This window comes from Ctenopharyngodon idella, chromosome 20 (genome assembly GCF_019924925.1).
Source record: "Ctenopharyngodon idella isolate HZGC_01 chromosome 20, HZGC01, whole genome shotgun sequence".
NCBI classification, from domain to species: domain Eukaryota; kingdom Metazoa; phylum Chordata; class Actinopteri; order Cypriniformes; family Xenocyprididae; genus Ctenopharyngodon; species Ctenopharyngodon idella.
In genome coordinates, this window is record NC_067239.1 from 2,668,665 (window position 1) to 2,689,008 (window position 20,344).

The window sequence follows — 20,344 nt, forward strand, 5'->3', positions numbered from 1 at the left end:
GATTTTTAGAAGTATATCTTTATCGTTATTTTTATAGTTACTGTTCTTGATGTGAACGGGCCTTTCGTTACTTTTTAAAGTAATGTGATATGTTTGTGTTACTCTTTTTCTTGCATTACGTTTCCTTGTTTGTTTTTAATAACAGGCTGAAGGAAATGCAGATTCACACCTGTACAGTAGAGGGCGCAGCTCAAACAAACCTTTCAGCTGTGCTGGAATATTCTGGAATTCTGGAATACAGAAGAATAGGACACAGGAGAAAAGTTCAACACTCTAGCTGTGTCCCAATTCAGAGGCTCCATTCTTCGAAGGTTACATTCGAAGGCCAATTGTGTCACAGTGGTGCGACAAAGGCTGTCCCAATTCGAAGGCTCCTCCTAAAGCTGGGCGATTTTCCCGTTTAATTCGAATTTAATGTTTTGCTAGATTTTATTATTTTTAAATCGAGAAATTATGTTTTTGAATAAAAATGTTAGCTAACGTAACAAATAGACATGTTGACACTTCAGCAATGATAACAGTTAAGACAAGAAAATGATCCAACCACATGATGGCACGGCCGATTGACCGCTCTATGAACGCAGAACACATCGCTAGTCTTAAGCGGCTGTTCACTCAGAAATGCGTTATTGCGCTGAAAAGTGTAATGGTAATAAAGCAAAGTTATTAGACGTGAGTTGAACTTTGTTTTTAACTTGAGCTCCGAGTTTTTAGAATGCCGTTTCATGGGCGAGACGCTGCAAAAGACACGAGTGCATCAGTCAAACACGTCCGCCAAACATAAAAACAATAGCAAAAATCGCACAATGGAATGCAAAAACCTGTAAAGAACTACTAATGTATGTTTGATATTTCATGTTTGCATGAAATTTGCTGTTATTTTCTGTTTTTACAAAGCATTTGCTGTTAATAATAGCCTATTACTGGTGTTATTTATTGCTATTTCTTTTTGGCTAAGAAATATTTAGCATTTTTTTTTATTTTATATTATTTCTGAGAAAATAGGATATGTTTAAGATATTTTTGTACTATATTTGCCTTCATATTTCATGCATATTTTCTGCAAAGACATTTAACAAATAAGTCATTTGTTGTACATTTATACCATGTTGATCAGGTGTGGTGCAGTTGGAATAGACCTTTTTTTTTAACCAGATTGTTAATAAAGAGAATGTTACTTGAATCATATTTTTTGTTATGTTTTTAAGTTAAATCAAAATCCAAATCGTGAATTGATTAATCATTCTGAAAAAAATCGAGATTTTATTTTTTTCCTATATCGCCCAACATTAGCTCTTCCAAATGCATCCTTTGTTTCCTGTGCAATGAAAGATAAAACAGATGATCTTTTGCTGCCTTGCCAACTCCAGAATTCATTGCATGCCTCGTTCCGACCTTCGTGGCCTTTGAAGTCCATGTCCTTTGATGGATGTGGCCTCTGAATTGGGATGCAGCACCTTACTTCAAAAAACAAAAAACAAAAAAACAAATGTAATGTTTATCTAAAGTAATTTTTGCTTGTTGGTACAGTTGAATTGGATCATCAAATGTCAGCAGCAAAGACACTGGTTAATAAAGTGAGATTAAATACATAAAGTATATTTTTGTAATTTAACATATTTAATTCTAATGAGTAAAAAATTTGGTTAAGAACACGTTAATGCATCCTCTGCTAATAACCAAAGATATTTGAAGGAACTAAGCCTTTAAAAGTGTCTGAAGAGCACTCTGAACTCTTCACCTCTGCCGCAGATTATTTTTAACATGATGTCCAGATCTGAATTTCATCTGCAGCAACATTATTTTTAGACACAGAGGTAGGTTGGCACTCTGTAGGGGGTGTCGTATCCACCAGAAGACCACCTGGCTGGAAGTAGCCAGCTATAACTGCCACAACACAGCTCATCTGATCCACTCAATCAACACTCTCTCTGTCTCACTCTTTGTGTTCATCTCACAGATTTCAAAACAAGATGTCTGAGCAGATTGCGGAGTTGGGATCCATTCCATATCAATTCAGTTGATGCACTGAAACCAAACTCACTAATTAAATCACTTTTATATTTCAGCACCACTGTGTCACGGATATAACAAAGCGATGAAACACACAAAGCGAACACATTTTGAGTCAGGAACACGGCCAAAAAAGGCATCTTAAAACAGCTTACTCTTGTGACAAAGAAGTGCACTTTAGCAAAATTTTAAAAGTGGTCCAAGGAAGGAACAGTGGTGAACTGGCGACAGGGTCATGGGCGGCCATGGCTCATTGATGCACGTGGGGAGCAAAGGCTGGCCCGTGTGGTCCGATCCAACAGACGAGCTACTGTAGATCAAATTACTCAAGAAGTTAATGCTGGTTCTGATAGAAAGGTGTCAGAATACACAGTGCATCACAGTTTGTTGCGTATGGGGCTGCACAGACACAGACCAGACAGGGTGCCCATGCTGACCCCTGTCCACCGCTGAAAGAGCCAACAGTGGACACGTGAGCATCAGAACTGGACCACGGAGCAATGGAACAAGGTGGCCTGGTCTGATGAATCACGTTTTCTTTTACATAACGTGGAGTGCGTGTGCGTCGCTTACCTGGGGAACACATGGCACCAGGATGCACTATGGGAAGAAGGCAAGCCGGCGGAGGCAGTGTGATGCTTTGGGCAATGTTCTGCTGGAAAACCTTGGGTCCTGCCATCCATGTGGATGTTACTTTGACACGTACCACCTACCTAAGCATTGTTGCAGACCATGTACACCCTTTCATGGAAACGGTATTCTCTGGTGGCTGGTGCCTCTTTCAGCAGGATAATGCTCCTGCCACAAACCGAAAAATGGTTCAGGAATGGTTTGAGGAGCACAACAACGAGTTTGAGGTGTTGACTTGGCCTCCAAATTCCCCAGATCTCAATCCAATGGAGCATCTGTGGGATGTGCTGAACAAACAAGTCCGATCCATGGAGGCTCCACCTCGCAACTTAAAGGACTTAAAGGATCTGCTGCTAACATCTTGGTGCAGATACCACAGCAACTTCAGGGGTCTAGTGGAGTCCATGACTCGACGGGTCAGGGCTGTTTTGGCAGCAAAAGGGGAACCATCACAATATTAGGAAGGTGGTCATAATGTTATGCCTGATCGGTGTATATCTCATAATTCTGAGAAAAAAAAGTCAGAATTGCCAGATTTAAATTCACAGTTGCGTGATATAAAGTCGGAATTGAAGATATAAACTCGCAATTCTGACTTTACATCACGCAATTGTGAGAAAAAAAAAGTTAGAATTGTGAGATAAAAAAAAATAAAAATCGCAATTACCTTTTTTATTTCATGGCGGAAACAAGCTTCCATAGATTTAAGTATGTTAGTCAATACATCAAAATAAGTGTACTTCTTTAAAACATGACAAAAGATTATTAAAACATAATGATTTAAAGTAAAACATTTAATTTGACATTATTACAAAGTGAGCTTTTCTTTTACAGTGTAGCCTACTTAAGTGAGCTACAAAGTAGTCATGAAAGTGTACTCTGTACACTGAAGTGGCTTTTTATTTCATAATTATCATGTCTGCAGTACAGTACAGTTTTTTTATTAATAGCTTTTAAGGTTTGCAGTACACTACAAGTGCACATTAAATAAACACGCCCCTAAAACCAGCCAACAGACCAACAAACCAGCTTTTTTTTAAGATGTGTTTCTCAGCAGGGCTCCTGACATGAAATGTGTTTGCCATGCATTTGTGCGTTCATGCATGCACAGGAAGTGAAGGATGACAACGCTCTGATTTGTTGAGAATGCCACACAATGAGCCACAGCAGGGGACGCAGAGACAATAAGCAGTAGCGTCTCTATTGGGACAATAAGCAGTAGCGTCTCTCCTCGGGGTTTAAATGTGAAGTAGGACAGAGGACTGAAAGAGTCTGTTTCAAAGGAAGAGAAAGAACACTAATAAATGTGAGATTCTTTCTGTGCTTTGAAAAGGCAGTACTAATGATTTTTCACAATGACATAAAGTGACACACTTTCTTTCCTGCAAAAAAGCCCACAAACAAAGCAAGAAATGCCTTAATGATGCTCCACAGCGGCCCCTAGTGACAACAGAGTATAAAGCACTCTTTGTATAAAGACTTCAGTCAGAACTGCTCACAGCAACCTCCAGAGAGCAGCAGCACACTTTAACACTGACACAGAGAGCTGACACACACACACATACAGCGCACAATCCTACACAAACACACTGACAGGCACAGATACACATGGAGCTCACAGTGTACACATTCCTCAAACGATCCAGGGACCTTTCGAGATAAGGGCTAAAACATTTCGGAGTCAAGACCAATCTCTGAATAATAAACAAATGGCACAATACATTATAGAAGAGGCCTGTGTGTGCGTCTGCATTTCTGTGTGTGTATTCTAGAGTCAGTGGGTGAAAGCTACATAAATAAAATCTACGTCCTCTGGGTTGCAGAGAAATGTTTTGTGTGTGTTAAATGTAGACACAAAGCAGCTCCACTGTGATGCATACACTTTTAATAACCTTAATAAAAATAAAAATAAAAATCTATCATGTTAAAATTGAGTAAATAAACAGCTCAGTCTGAACCAGTGGCGGTTGGTTGAAAATTTCCTAGGTAGGGCTGTGTTTAAGAAAAAGTTAACAGAAGAAAAACATATTAAGGCTTAAAACATATTTTGAAGACTCGAAACATATTTTAAATAAAGATAATTGTTTTACCAAGTTCAGGATTAGGTTTGAGGATGATTCTCACAAAACTGTATTTTCTGCAAGCTTTTTCAAAGTAAATTAAAAACACTTTTTCATTTTCATAATTAACAATTTATGCATAAATGTTACATTTGTTTAGAGCTTTATATATAGGCTACTACAAGTCCAAACAGGACCAACACACATGGAGATGCCAACAGACCACTTTATATTTACCATATAGATATATACTAGAGGTGTAACAGTACACAAACATGACAGTTTGGTACGTACCTCAGTATTGAAGTCACAGTTCGGTACGGGTTCGGTACAGCAGGGGGAGAAAACTAAACATAAAATTGCTTTTTTTGTGTGTTTTTTGAACAAATGCCTCTGTTTAAATAAATTCAGTTATAATTAAAAATTTCTTAAGGATAAAAAAAATCTCTCTCAGCTAATGCTGTAAACTATATAGGGAGCCCTTACTTGCACATTACTATAATATTAAAGGTTACAATTAACAACAGAGCCCAACCTATTAAATTCAGTTGCTATAATAAAAAAAAAAAAGGCAAAACAAAAAAAAACATGTAAATTGCACATAAAACAGGTTTTGCATTAACTTCTAATCTAATTATAAAGTTAATTTTCTACTCCAATTCGTTGTTGAAATATAATCATTTACACAGTTACTGTCATAACTGGTTTTCATGGCAAATTTATTTAAACATATTAAGACATTACTAACAGGTGAAGTAAGTATAATGAATATATAAGCTAATATAGTGCATATATTTAGTGAGATGCTCCCTCTAGAGTTCATTTCTCTAGTGAACTAACATGCTGTGGGCACTGAATGACTTGCCTGAGGTAAATGTAATGCTATGTGAGATATTATTCTCAAGCTGTTTCATTGATGTCTTTCTGTGGTTAAAACACTGGTTGAGAGATTACACGTAAACATATCGATCTTCTGCGCTTTTTTCTGGTAGAAAACAGCATTGTATTACCGTGTGCGCCCCCTTCTGGATTGGAGTGTGGATCGCCTGTGACTGACTGTATTCGTCGTGTGACTATATGCACCGAACCGTGATGTCCGTACCGTTCAGTTCGGGACGAATACATGTACCATTACACCCCTAATATATACAGATCCATTCACAATTATTAAACATAGCAAAACGCACAAAAAAAAATAAAAAAAAATAAAATAAAAACCTCCACTCTATCCCTCACTAGCAGACTGATGGTTGGAGGGGAGTTAAATATATTCAACCCAAGCCGTCAAACTGACGTCATCAGAGAAGAAACGCCATTCCAGAGCAAAAGCAAATTTTCAGATTTTGATTAAAGATTACCACAACAAACAATTTGCACGGATTAATTGTTCATCACAAGACTTGTAATGTGTGCGGGCAAAGTAAATAGTGTCAATTTTGAAGTGGCCAAATCCTGAGTTGAGCCTTTTGGGTCATTTTTTTGGGGGGTTATTTTTTTCCAGTGTTTGCAGCTCCTGGGTCAGACATAATAACCCAGTGTTTGTGTAGTTTTTGTGTTACCCAGATCCTGGGTCAGACGTAACAACCCAGTGTTTGGGTAGTTTTTGTGTTCCCCAGATCCTGGGTCAGACGCAACAACCCAGTGTTTGGGTAGGTTTTGTTTCCCCCAGATCCTGGGTCAGACGCAACAGCCCAGTGTTTGGGTAGGTTTTGTGCTACCCAGATCCTGGGTCAGATGGAACAACCCAGTGTTTGGGTAGGTTTTGTGCTACCCAGATCCTGGGTCAGACGGAACAACCCAGTGTTTGGGTAGATTTTGTTTTCCCCAGATCCTGGGTCAGACATAACAACCCAGGGGTTGAGTTATTTTTTTGAGCCCTCTTCAGGAGAGAGCAGTGCGGCTCCGTCAAGTTTGTGTGTGTTTTATTTTATCTAAAAATGTGTTATTGTTCTGTATATTGTTTAATTTTATGCAAAGCAACATACAGGGGCGATGTGAATCACTCAAAGGAGTGTCGCGTCTGTCTTTTCGCGTGATGGAAAAGCCTGATGGTTTGCATAAAATGTTAGGATTTTATTCAATAAGATACAGAATATAAATATTTAGGATGCTAAAACATGTTCTCAGAATTATACGCTGATTTTTTATGGACAGGTTATGGAGTCAGTCACAGCATTTTTCGGCTACGAGTGAAACGCAGGGCGGCGGTGTGAAGTTAGCAGTTCCCCCACCGAACGAGAGTCATCTCCGGCACGAGATCCAGCGCCGTTACAGAGACTGGCTGATTACACTTGAATTACTTCTAAATGTTTAATTTTTACTTCTAATATGTGTTAAACAAGCTTAAATGCAGGGAATATGTATTAAAAATGATATAAAATATTCTATACTGTAAAATATGATTGAAAATAAAGTAATTATATTATCAAACAGTGGTTGTGTGGAGTATTTAAAAACAAGTTAATCTGTAAACATTAATTCATGTATGAAGTAAAAAAAATAAGCTAGTGCTAGTATTATAGTAAAAATTAATCAATCCATTATGCTGGGTTAAATAACACAATTTTCTGGGTAAAATTAACCCAACATGTGTTCTGTTCTATATTTACCCAGCCCTTGGGTTAAAAACAACCCAGATTGGGTATTTTTTAACCCGGTGTTTTTGACGACTTTATGGTATATTGTGAAATTAAAATCTGTTGACGTCTTGTGTTAATTGATTTGACAGTATTAAGACTACTCTGTTTCATAACTAAATATTATTTAAAATAAAAGTATCTGTTTTATAAATAAATGGACATATTAAAGGGCCAACTGGCTTTAAATGAGAGTGCAGTGCAGGATGAGTCAATGTTTAGACATAACAGCAATAATTAAATGTGTAGCTAAAAAAGAGGTCTTTAAACTCTGTATTTTACCCAGCCGTGCCTGTGTGTGTTTATGTGAGTGTCAGGCAGGACTGATGTTCCTCTCGTCTAGCCTGATTTGTTGCAGTCAAGCTCACAGAGGACAGAAAGAGCGATAGAGAGGTGGAGAGAGGAGGGAAAATAAAGAGAAACAGCCTCAATTAAATGATAACCATTTACTCTTGAGCTTTCCTTCACAGAGCGAGCGGGAGTGAGCGAGATTGTTCATGGAGGTGAGACGGAGAACAGGCAGTTAAGGTTAAATCTTATTCAAGGAAAATATGTGCAGAGGTTTATTTTCGGGAACAACATAAATTGCTGCCCAGAAAGAACGGCACATCCTCTCAGAAAAACACAGGCTAGTCTATGTGTGATTGTTGCACAATCACAAAGGGCTCATGCCGCTGATTTTTGCTACTGGATATGACAAAAATCACACAAAAAGTGCAACGTTTATGTTGTTTTCGTTTGTTTGCTTATTACGCGGTCCTCTTTCTGCTCTCACAACACATATAAATGTTTAACCAGGGCAAAAAAAGTGCGCTCATATCTGTATAGAGACAGAGAGACATTTTGACGGAGCCTGTCCTATTTTAGAGTTTCATCATCATTGAATCTGTCTGTTGATTAAACAGTCTGTCCGTTGCTAGGTTACAGAGCGACACTAATAGGAAAGGAAGAGGAAGTCTGTAGGAGGGCCAGAGATAACGAGAGCGAGAGAGAGAGACAGAGGGAGAAAGAGAGATTTTGACTGAACTATAATGACTTTAAGTAAAAGAGACAGGCGTCTAAAGAGAAAGGATCGGGAGAGTGGGAGGATGGAGATAAAACACAGGGAAGGAGAGGATGAACAGGAAGCTGGAGCTGAATTGAAGGCTCCCTTCCCTGCTTGTGTTCGACATGTAAATGAAAGACGTCTAATGTAAACGGCAGCTAAATGAAATATGGGGAGACATTAAGAGATCTAATGAGAGACCACAGCTCTCACCGGTGCATGTGATTGGTGAGCGAGCTTAATGAGAGTCACTATTACCCAGCATGCCTCATGGGTGGCATAATTACACATGATCATTTACAAAAGTACAACATGACCACAAGTGATGAACGGTTTAGATTGGATTGTGCTTTAACATTGTTACGGCTTTCACTTGTTTTCATTACATTGACATTTATGGGGTTTTATGGGGAATAAAAAAAATCTGACTTTTTCTCTTGCAATTGTGAGATATAAACTTGCAATTGTGAGTTATTAAGTCAAAATTTTGCGACTTGTAAAGTTCAATTCTGAGGGAAAAAAAGACACTTTTTTCTCAGAATTGCAAGTTTATATTTTGCAATTTTGACTAAAGCTCGCAATTGCGACTTTATATCACACAATTTTGACTTTATAACACAATTGCGAGTTTATATTACGCAATTTTGACTATAACATAATTGTGACTTTATATCACACAATTTTGACTTTATAACACAATTGCGACTTTATATTACGCAATTTTGACTATAACATAATTGCGACTTTATATTACGCAATTTTGACTTTATAACACAATTGCGACTTTATATTACGCAATTTTGAATATAACATAATTGTGACTTTATATCACACAATTTTGACTTTATAACACAATAGACTTTATATTACGCAATTTTGACTATAACATAATTGCGACTTTATATCACGCAATATTGACTTTATAACTCACAATTCTGACTTTACATCACACAATTTTGACTTTATAACTCACAATTCTGACTTTATATCACATAATTTTGACTATAACTCACAATTGTGACTTTATATCATGCAATTTTGACTATAACTCATAAATCACGCAATTCTGAGAAAAAAAAGTCAGAATTGTGAAATTTAAATTCGCAATTGCGAGAAAAAATGTCGAAACTGTGAGATAAAAAGTTCCAATTACCTTTTTTTATTTTTTATCCATAGTTTCTTCAACATTTAATTGAATTTATCAACAAACAATGTCCAGCAATGGACAAACATGCGTCACATTATAATTCTGTCATTTTTCTGAAAGTCATGAACACTTCCACCATATAAAATATCAAGTATTGTGTTTAGTAACATTCTGTGATGGAAATGACATTTTAAACATTTTATTTATTTATTTTTTTAAAATAAAACTAATTTGTCTAATTTCATAAATAACATTTAATGTAGTATAAATAGGACTACACACAGTTAATTTAATTTGACAAATGGTCTATAAAAAAATGAATTAAACGTTATATTTCTTTGTTTTCTTCACGCATCACACTTCAACATATTTCAAGATCTTCAGTGACTCCTTGATAACAGTACTTTAATTTTATTAATAAAACTTTATTTATAGAACTTTACTTTGGCAAAGTTGTTGAAATGATGTCACAAGGACAACTGCAATTTTCATATAATAAATACTTAAGTTGTTTATGTTTATCTCTCTTATTTAGATCATCAAATTTTTAAAAATGTAATTAATATTTTATATAATGGATTTTGATGGTTTAATACTAAGAAAGTCTCGATTTGATGCAAGTCTAAAACAATAAAGTTAAAAGGCACTTGGAAAGTAGCAAAAATAAATAATGAAGGCATGGTAAAAAAAAAGTTTTTACTTTTAATATGACCTTCATTTAACAAGAAGAAAAAAGTTGTAATCTAAAACATTAAATGCATTTGCTCACGCATTCAAACTTTTACTTGCTTTGTTTTCTTGTTTATCCATCATCATACCACCACCCGCAGATGAGACGTCTTCTCCCACTCAGGTTATATTATTCTGCCATTTGATGAGTGCTTGATGACTGCTAAAATGATATTTTTAAATTGATTTATGTTTACAGTCATGCTTTTAGACCATGTCTTTCCATCAGATATGGGTTTTAGTATACAATAATAACCCTGGTGCTAACAGCTATGAATCAGAAATGAACAACCTCTTTTTGTTTATTCTCGATATCTTCATTGTCTGCTGTTTTGGTCTCTTTTCTGTTGTATTGTTTTGTTCCTTCTTTCGTCCGCATCCTATAAACCTCTCCGTCTCCCTGTTTTGATCCTTTCCTCTTCAATCCACTCACTTTCCCGCCAAAATCAACACACACACACACACACACACGGCTCCTGCCAACAGTGCAGCCCATGTCTAGAATGATTTCATATTTCAGCTCAATCTGTCAATGTAAAATAAATTGTGTGTGTGCGTGTATAAATCTGCCAGCAGCTCTGAGAGCGAGCTCAGTCCTAAAGCAGAGACAACTCCGAGCATAACAATACACATCTCTTCTGATTTATGCCACTCTCTATCCCTTAACAGACCTGCAAACATCTGCACACTCTCCAGCAACATTCATCTACACTTAAAGCCACCATGAAATCAAAATTGACAATTCTTATTTTTTATGGAATATTGCAGTACTTATTATAAATGATTTATCCGTTCACATCATTACTTTTTAATTCAATTTAATTCAATTAGTGATTTTTAATCAAAATATCTTCCCCTTCATCTTGCAGCATCATCTCTTCTCTGATTACGTGTTTCCTGGCGCGAGGGCGGGGCAACCTGTCACCCACATGACATCACAGCAATAGCAAACCACAACCATCTAATCAAACCAATTCCTGATTGTCAAAATCAAGTCCCGCCCTACATTTTTTCTTGCTCGAGAAGCCGTTTCACTGATCCATTCTTTTCTGTTATGTCATAACAGAAAAGAAAAGTCTATTGCAACTTCTTAATGCCAACTTTAAAGCCCGTTCACACCAAGAACGATAACTATAAAGATAACGATATCTAGTTCTAAAAATTGTTCTAAATATAAAAGAATAGCAGACTTCACACCACAGCCATAGCGATAACAATATAAATCGCTTTCAGAACGATTTTATCCAGCTGCTGAACGATAAAATACTGACAGCCAATCAGAATCCATTCTAATTCAAGGGCTCGCGCAATTAAAATGGTGGACGACATTGCGGAGAAGTTAATCGCCGAGGTCCAGAAATATCCACCACTGTTTGACAATAATACATTGTGAGAAGTATTATGCATTATGCTAGGCTAGCAAACAGTTTAACATAAAATTACCTCAGGTTTCCAGCGCTAGTTTGGACAACATTGTCTTGCTTCCTTTGAAGTTGCAGAGAAAAAAACGGCGTTGTTTTTATTCCACTATAGTGACTTCGTCAGCTAAATTCACTGTTAGATCGATTACGCTAGCTATTCACTCGAAATATAACATGCTGAGGACATCTGCTGGTTATGCTGTGTAAATGCAACAAGAACTTCCATTTGAAAAAATATTCTTGGTTCAGTACAAGCTAAGCTCAATCGACAGCATTTGTGGTATAATGTTGATTACAACAAAAATGTAATTCTTTAAAACAAAAAAAAATCTGGGTTACAGTGAGGCACATAGGCATTTTAAAATACTGTTTCATCAGTAAAGCCACAAGACAAACAATATGCTTGTTAACATGATTTTAGTGTGAAAAACATCTCCCTTTTTGTGCAGATACATTTAATTTCACAACTTTGTTGCCATGGCAACACAACAGCTAAAACGACCATAAAATTACGACTTTACAGCTCAAATAATACACAGAATTTTATCATAATTAATGATTTTATCAAATTATAAGCTTCACATTTCTGCTTTTAAATGCTCCAAAATCGCCTCTGTTTACTTTCATTGTAAATGCCTCACCATAACCTCTATTTTTTGAGTCATAATTGAGCACAACTCTCCTTCCCTGCTGTTTCTGGTCTTAAGTGGAGGAAGGAAATGTTTCTTGAGCACCAAATCAGGATCATGTGACACTGAAGATTGGAGTAATGATGCTGAAAATTCAGCTTTGCATCACAGGAATAAATCACATTAATAAATTCAAATAGAAAACATTTGATCAAATAAATGCAGCCTTGGTGGACATATAGAAGACTTATTTCAAAAAAATCTTACAGACCCCAAACTATACATACATATCTTAAACGACTAATCTTAAAACCATCTTCAAACAGTGTTTTTGGTGTTATGCTATCAAAATTGTATAGGATCTAAATAGCCTGTTTCCCACATGCTTTCACCATAACCTCCATTTTTGCTTTTTTGTTTAATGAGGGACAAGTCGAAATTGAGCACAACTCTCCGTCCTTCCGGTCCAGTATGGTATAAGAAAGAGACTTTCAGATGGAGATGGCCATACTGCCACACACACAGACTGGACCCATCACTCACACACCCCCACACACATGTATACATACACACACTTCGCATGCACGCCTTTCCGGCTCTGGCAGCCAAGACAAGCTGTTGACAGGTAACAGGCACACCCGTCACTAACTTCATTGCACCCTCACCTCAAATTCTCTCGCTTGCCTCTATTCTGGCTCTGCGTCTCTGTCCTCCACCCTCATTTCTCCTCCTTTTCACCCCTTTCCCCTCAATCTTTCCAACTATAAAATGATAGGTAGACAGGTCCTGTGTTGTTGTAAACACTAGCCAATCTGCCAGCATTCTGTGAAAAATCTTTTCTGACTGACACACAAAAACATGCTCGGACAACAGCTGTCAATTTACACCCACATACGACATATGGCTAAGATAGATGAATCATGATATATCAATCAGGAGAGATGTTTCAGATAGGTGAGTGACATGTGGGTTTATAAATATCTATTGAGATTTAATATAACAGTTTGATCGCCTCATATGATATGATGATAATACTTCGAATGTACAATTGGTACGTTTTTTGTTGTTGTTGTTGCCCCATTGTGATGTCGTAAGTGTCGTTTTTTGTGATTAATATTTTTTATTTGTAATTAAAGGGGACCTTTAATGCCCCTTTTCACAAAATGTAATATAAGTCTCTGGTGTCCCCAGAATGTGTCTGTGAAGTTTCAGCTCAAAATACCCCACAGATCATTTATTATAGCTTGTCAAATTTGCCCCTATTTGGGTGTGAGCAAAAACACGCCGTTTTCGTGTGTGTCCCTTTAAATGCAAATGAGCTGCTGCTCCCGGCCCCCTTTCCAGAAGAGGGCGGAGCTTTAACAGCTCACGCTTCGGTTGCTCAACAACAACAAAGCTGGAGAATCTCACGCAGCCAAAATGAGGATTGTCAGTAACGGTGTTCAGCCTTACATTGTTCAAACCGGAGTCGGACACTGATGGAGAGACTCAGGAAGAAGTTACAACTTTTAGAATGAAACTGGACATTTCTGAATGGTTAGTGGATAAATTTATGTAGTTGCTTTGGAGTTGATTCAACTCATCTACTAGCATGTGCCGTCATGTTAATCTTTTGTGCAAATCCAGCGTTGAATTGACCCTCATAAAGCACTAGCTCATTACTGAAGTGGGGTCCAGGAACTGTAAATAAATTATGAAACAAATCACTGGCAATTGATTAATATGGACATATAAGTAGGTAGTAAGTACAAAAGGTTAGGAATCATATTTGTTTCAAGTGCTTTTTATTAGAAGAGTTATCTGCCAAATGTCTAGAACCGGCCCTGGCTGCAATACAACATTGTGACAAGAACCTGACATTTAAGGGGCTATTTACTTGACACCTTTTTCAACTAAAAACAGAAAACTTTTTATGTGTTTTGGCCGTTAATTTACATGAGAAATGCGTTTTGGTGGCCTGAAAATGCAAACATTTGAAAACGGTCCCGCTTTTGTCTTGGTGTAAACTACAAAAACATGAAAACGTGTGAAAACGGTGACGTCACGCGCATACGTATTACGCGTTCAGTCTATAGGCGCATAGTGTTTCTTTACAAAGTGACATCGCCATCTACTGGCCTGGCAGCAGAATATAGCATTTTTTGTCGTTTTCTGTGTGAACGGGGATCATTTTGACAATAGCCAAGTTTCCATCCAGTTTTTGCGCTGTTTTGTTATTGACAAAGCAAATATGCGCAGCTGTGTACCAAAACATTTTATTTGTGTATTTAACTTTTTTTTTAAGTGGTCTGCATTAGCTTAACTGAGGCTTATTCTCAAATAACATTTCTAAAATTATATTAGAGCTTTTACAAGTGTCATGTTTGAGGTTTTCATTTGTCATGTAGCCTAGAACCGTTTCTAAACATTAAATCAAAAATCATTAAATCCAAATACATTAAATCCCCATTTTATGATATTACTTTTATTTATTCAGATACAGAAGTTCTGTATTTTATTTTACCTTTCTTTTGTCAGCGTTGAAAACAACAGTCTTCCTTAATTTAACAGACACCCTTTTTTGTCATGCTGCAGCGATTTTCAGGACTGTATTTTCCTCATCTTTGATGCACTACTATGGAGAAACGGTGCTTACGGGAGCAACACCACGAACACAGACACTGCAGGTATAGGCCAATTCTGTCATGTGACACCACATTTATTTGCGTTAAAGCCCCTTTTCTTGACAAAAAGTGTTTCCAAACTCATTCTTCCGACATTTGAACTATCAATATAGATTTTATGCACTAAAAATAAACGGAAAAAGATCGACATTTGAGAAATTTTATCGACAAATGGCATTTCCATCAGCTATATCGCTAAACATTTTAAAGCGCTAAACCTTTTTTCGCAAAAAAATCCTTGGATGGAAACCTGGCAAATGATGTCTGTACGTGAAAAAGGCAAAGGAAAAAGTTTTCCGTTATTGTTGTTGTGTAAACGCAAGATTCAAAACATTTTGCTATGTGTGTCCATCATCTGTACTGTACTGTGCAGCATTATTTGAGGTACTTTAGTACTCAGCACATAATTATTATTGATTAGAAGTTCACTATTGTGCTTTCTTGAGTCTTAGTTAAAGTATTGAACCAATGCCTGCTGGAACTTTATTGAAGATACTCTTTCAGAAAAATACAGAGCCTAAGCCGTTACATCACTAAGAGGCAGAACAACAACTGCCACAGCTTTGATCAATCAACCCAAGACCGAATCAAAACTGTCAAACAAGCTTCTCGCTACTAAGTCTTCAGTGAATTTCACAACTTCATTTACTCAGACTTGGACACATTTCAAAACTGACATGATTATAAGCACTAATCTGCTCTACGACCGAGGATTTTGGGCTTGGTCTACTGAGAGATGTTTTGTTGGTTTTACTGATGAGAATTTCGGAGAGAGCACACATCTGCCTGTCGGGCTTTTGCTTAAATCTTATTCAACTCACAATTGTTACGCAAGCCGTCTGCCCCAGAGTGACGGAACGTGCTGATGCACATATAAACCAGATAAAAATAATGACAAAAGGAACAATTAACTCATAATGAATACAAATAACTTCCCTGTGCATTCACCCAAAGTGTGTAGGCTTGTGATTAGAACTTCACTCCTTAAGGATTCACACAGTGAATAGTTTTTATCACAATTTACTGCATCAGTTATTAATCGGCATATAGAGAATCCAGCCTTATCGAATGTGGGCTATAAATGTTTTGTCAATATTAGCCTATTTTATGCAACATTTGCTTTTTCCATTACTCTTTGGATAAAAACTTTGGAATGAGATGACAGATAAAAAGTAAAAGAACATGGCGTATGAATCTAGAACAGCATGGGGAGCTCTTGGCTATACGGTCTGTCTGCTGGAATGTGTGATATTTACAGCTCATTAATTCAGCCTGGATGACTCCTCATTGGCTCACTATTCATGAATTAAATAATTTAGAATGTTTGGGCACAATTAGATAATCCAATTAGAAAATTAGAATTCAAATCATCAGGATTAAGTGATTATTCTTGATGAATGGCAGATTAATGGGAATAATTAAATTTTCATCACCTATGCAATTTTGTGTGATTAGACATTTTGTATGTACAGACACTACAAAAGTGTTTGAGTAATCAGTCAGACATATATTTGGCAGAAAGTCTGCACTGAAACGTTCTTTTACCTATTCTAACCCAACACACTTACATCACTGTACTTTCTACAGGATTTTCCATCCGTCCGTCTGTCTGTCTATGCATTAACTGCCTAGACTGCCTTTTTGAATTTTTTACTTCATCTGAATGGTATGAAACTTGGTAAAGGTTTTGACACTTGCTATGTGAACACACAGACAAAAAATCCTGGACATGATTAAAAAAATTTAAATGATCCTGAAAAAATAGTCACACTTGTACTGTTCACAGTTAAAAATGGCTGCATCGGAAATGAACGGGAAACAAATTTCATCCAGTGGAAACTTTTGGTATTGTGCCAAAACAAAGTATTACTAAAAGCTCATTTTTTGATATATCATCCTCAAATTTGGAACACAACTTGTTTAGATTTATGGCTTTGATTTTCTTATAGTTCTAGAGTAAAATGTGTTTTTAAAAAATACATTTTTCATATAAAAATTGAAAATAGTACATTTTTCGTAACAATAATCTTAAGATTCTATAATTTTTTAAGTTATACGTTTAAGTGTCATCTTCAAAAAGAGACCAAACATGTCTGTGCTCCAAAGCACTCAAGATTGATGACAGTTTAAGTTGGAAATTTGCTCAAAAAGTGAATAAATGGATTCTAACTGTAAAACATTTTCAGCTGGTTAAACATAGAAATGAAAGTTCACCTGCTGCCTTAAAAATGTGAGTTAACTCAACTAAACATAAGTTAACTCAACTTGAAGATAACCTTTGTTTCAACTCACAAATAGTCAAGACAATGCATAACTTTTTAATTAACTTTAACTTAAAATATTCCAGTGTCTTGACTATTTGTCAATTGAAACAAAGGTTATCTTCAAGTTCAGTTAACTCACATTTTTAAGGCAGCAGGTGAACTTTCATTTCTAAGTTTAACCAGCTGAAAATGTACCATAAAATCCTGTTAAAAAGCAAAATATTAAATAAAACACATTACTGAACTAAAATATAGTACATTAATTTCATTGGGAAAAAAAAAGAGATCATTTTTGACCACTACGTGAAGAACACCAAAGGGTTAGTTTTAATTTAATTAAAATATTTAATGTAAATTAATTAATTTTTAATTTAACTTAATTTAATTTAATTTAATTTAATTTAATTTAGTGTTTTGGAAATCTTTGTAATTAATTTTGACGTCACTTTCCCGCCGGAACACGCCCCCTCAGCCAGACTGGGTGGCAAAAGAGTCTGCTGCGTGACTGGATTTAATAGGGAAAACTGCGAAAACGTGAGTAAACAAAGATTAAACTAAATGATGGACTCGATAGTGTTCCTAGTACAACTTACCAAAGATCCAGTAATCCATGGATATTGACATGCAGCCAGGAACGTGTTTCCAGACATTTATATGTGCCTGATTTCGACGCCGGGGAAATACATAAAGCAAATTTGCCTGTGAACACTTTATATAAATACAATATATGTAGATTGAAATCATATACTTATATCAATGTTATATATATATATATATATATATATATATATATATATCTATCATCGAGTCCTAAAACTTGTATAGTTTTTGTCAGTGTTTATTTAAAAACACTGAATATAAGATGGTAAATATTGAACTGATGAGTTGTCAATACAATATATAGGGTATGATTTTACCCCAAAATTCAACATATTGACAACTCCAGATCCACATTTCTTTGCCTGGAGTCCAGTTGTTTCTGTGAATTGCAGTGATCCAGTGAATTTTGCTCCTCTTTTCTTTAGCTTTTGGCAAAAATATACCTCAGATTTTTTTCAAATCTATTTGTACAGTTAATCACAAAGCTCTTTGCCATTTTGAAATGTGTTTTCTGTGTTTTTTGTGGTATTCATGCTGAAAACCAATGCTGGCGGTCTTTTTGCCACTCAGTGGGCGTAACCGCGGTCACAACGACCAACCGTGACGTCACATGCATACCCTCTATTCTTTATGAATGGCAAATTAACTGAATAATTAAATTTTCATCACCTACTGTATATGCAATTGATTTACAAGCCATTTTTTTTAGTGTTTGATCAATCAGTCAGCTATTTACTTGGCAGTTTGCTTTAAAGAACAAAGTACCACTCACAAACTTTCTTTTAACCATCTTCCGCTCACACACCCATATCCTCAGACTCTCTGCATGATTTTCCCCGAACTGTCCCTCTGTCTGAACACTGTTGAGAGAAAAAAAAGAGATTCATTCGTTTATCAAAGCCACATTCTCTTATGTGATATTGCACTCCTTTCCTTTTATCCCCCTCTCCAGGCAGTCGTGTGTGTGTGTGTGCTTGTGTGTGTTTCAGCACAGGGAGCTGCTTATCTCTGGCGTCCTGTGATATCTCTCAGTGTGTGTGTGTGTGTTTGTGACAAAATTAGTCCCGTAAACACACTGGACCAAATGACCCGTCCTCACACACTTTTATCTAGGACTCATTATCTGTCACACACACACATACAGGACCCTGTCCAGCTATCCTGGGCTCAGCCGCCCCCCACCCTCATTGATCAGGGTGTTTGTTGGCGTGTCTGATGTTTTATTCATCTTAGATTTACAGTGTGTTTGCAGAGCTGTGGAAAGGGAACTGATTTTATGCTGATAGCTTTTGATGAGACAGAGGAGGAGGCATGAATACATTCTCTTCGGTAGGGCTGACTGGGCCAAACCGGGCTGCTCGATTAATACTGTGTGACTGTATGTTTGATTAGACCTGGCCGGTGCTGTATCAAAGTTCAATACTCCATTAGTTTTGTTTATAAGCAACGGTCTGCACCATTATTGAGGTCAGATTGTATTTTGCAGAAGTCACTCAAACCAATCAGAAAGCAGAGTGATTTGTACTGAACTTCTCACCCGCAGGGAAGGAGGTAAATATTCCACCCACAGGGCGGCATGCAAACACCTGCGAGCGCAACACATATGTGTATACAGTACCCCGTAAACACCGCTCCTGTAATCTCTATTATGCATCTAAGACGCACACACAAGAGCCACACAAACACATGGGCATTTGAAATGTCAGTCCCTTCAGGGAGCGCTTTTGTGTTGGAGAAAAAAATACGGAAAAAATTTTTTTTAATGCCACACTGGAAACACCCTTGACACAACCTCTGAAAATCCAGCGCGGCTAATTAAAACCTTTATTCTGGAGTAAAAATAAATCAAAACATATGGATTGCTCCTGGAACAGCTTTAGATACAGTCAGTCATTATTGTACAATATCATAAAGGAGTTTGTTTCACGATAATGAACATCTGACTGTACTGTAGCCTATATATTTCTGCTTTTCACAACAGGGCTACTCGCTAAAGAGATAAATAAATAGATGGACATGAAAGATTGATTAGAAGTTATCTTACCTGTATATCTTAAAGGGTTATTTCACCTAAAAATGAAAACTCTGTCATTCTTTTAGATGTTTTTCCACACCCATAAGACCTTCGTTCATCTTCAGAACACAAATTAAGATATTTTTGATGAAATCTGAGAGGTGTATGACTCATCCATAGACAGCAATATAATCAACAAGGTCCAGAAATGTACTAAAGACATCGTCGACGTGACTGCAGTGGTTCAACCTTAATGTTATGAAGCGACGAGTTTTTGTCGCTTCATACTTTTTTGTGCGCAAAAACAAAACAAAAATAACGACTTTTTTTCAACAATCTCTTCTCTTCTGTGTCATTCTCATACGTTGTTTACATCCAGCGCTTCCAGGTTCTACGTCAGAACTCTGACTCATTATTGGTTGGCTCCTGCGTCGGCACCACACACATGCATCGTGCTGATCATGTGATCAGCTTTGGCCAACACTGAGCCGGC

General features: G+C 36.7%; 1 long non-coding RNA gene across 1 annotated transcript; it reads right to left on the reverse strand.

Moving 5' to 3' along the window:
- Positions 1-1,243: 1,243 nt before the first annotated feature.
- Positions 1,244-18,758, reverse strand: LOC127502398 (uncharacterized). The gene is made up of 2 exons (XR_007926853.1): positions 18,610-18,758; positions 1,244-1,461 (listed from the first exon to the last, which is right to left on the reverse strand). It is a non-coding gene; the product is annotated as an uncharacterized LOC127502398 (long non-coding RNA).
- Positions 18,759-20,344: the final 1,586 nt, after the last annotated feature.